Source organism: Rhamphochromis sp. 'chilingali', assembly GCF_963969265.1.
Source record: "Rhamphochromis sp. 'chilingali' genome assembly, chromosome: 6".
NCBI classification, from domain to species: domain Eukaryota; kingdom Metazoa; phylum Chordata; class Actinopteri; order Cichliformes; family Cichlidae; genus Rhamphochromis; species Rhamphochromis sp. 'chilingali'.
Window position 1 is genome coordinate 32,791,803 of NC_137933.1, and position 1,626 is coordinate 32,793,428.

Genomic DNA, 1,626 nt, shown 5'->3' on the forward strand with positions numbered 1-1,626 from the left:
TTCTCCAGCAGAGACGATATAAAATGCGAGCTTTTAAATCGCTTTCCCCTCTCCCTTCCACGTGATATTTCATAATTGAACGCTTTCTCTCCAGTTTGATGTCGACTTTTTTTTTTTTTTTTTTTGGCTTGTCATAGCTCAAGTTTCCATAAATCTGCACGCCTACATCCGACTGTACAGTCGTGGTAAGATTGTTCCACCTGGAACGAAACTTGTACGAACTTATACGAAGCATTGCTTTTTCTATAAATCAAGTATGTGAGAAAAACAAACACACAAAACGTACACAGCACAAACTTGTTAGAATATGTTGATTTATTTGATGTTTAAGTTTTCCGTGTCAAGAATGGGGTAAAACGATAGCGCATGTAGGCCTATGTGCATTTCTACTTGGTGTTTGGATTTAACGTTGTCCAAGAGACATATGATCGCTTTACCTTCATGTTTTTATAGCACGTAAATTTCACATACACCAAAACTTTTTTTAATGTTTTCATTTGGACTTTATCTGTTTCTTCTCTGCACTAAACAGATTGAATTACAGTTTTCTAAGAAGCCATAAAAGCATTGTGTCCCATGTGTAATTCAATTCTAAAGCAGCTTTTGCCAGGGGCAATGATTTCTATTAGATATGGTTGATCAGTTCATCCCATTAAAGTCAATGAATGTCCTCTTTGCTCTCCAGTGCTTGTTTTAAAAAACCCTAACAGGGCTGGTTGGAGGCGTTTTGTTTGTGAAGATTGAATAACTGCAGTGATGGTAAGACAAAGGACCAGGTAACAAGGTAGGATAATGTGTTATTACTGCCCTTTTCTTCTGAATTACTTCTATTCTTTTGCACTTTATTTTGCAGTGCCAGTTACATTTGAAAATGGCATTTCTAGGTAAGAATAAAATTGACCATAATCAGCTAAATTGCATGTACTGCGTTTTGTTATGATGTACCTTCAACAAGTGTGTTCCTTCAAATTTTCAGTCATCTTAAATATTATACAATAGCACATTTATTTTAAAGGTAATAGTCCTCACAGTTTTTTGCTGTGCAGGTGCATAATGCAGGTCAAATACTGGGAATGGGCAAATCAGTCTATAACCCTAATCATGCTGTATCCATGGAGTTTTTAAGTCCTCTTCTATCCTCCACTTTTTCCTCAGTCTTCTTTTTCTCTTAAGATTTGGATTCTTCCTGATTGACCTTAGGCTTAAACTGTAATAAACGGAGAGGCAATCTCTCAGCTGCCACAGCATGACCCTCTAGAATTAACCTGAACATTTAGTTAGGGGCAAAGCAAAGACTTTTCCCTTCTAATGCCCTTTAAAACCACACAAACATTTCTTTCCATACAATGCCATATGCACCTATTCTACTTAATAGTTTCAGTCTTGGTAATATTATAAATATAATGACAAATATATACCTTTCTGTCTTACCTTATAATTAAGTTCAAAACAGACACATATGACACAGCTTAAATGAGACTTTCAGGCTATTCTGTAAATCCATAGGCCACAATTTTAACGTAAAGGACCTTTGCCCTTACACATAAAAACAAAAATGCAATTCTTACGTGGTCATTCCGCAGACTTAACTTACCAGGTCTTTACTACATGGCAATCAGTTCATGG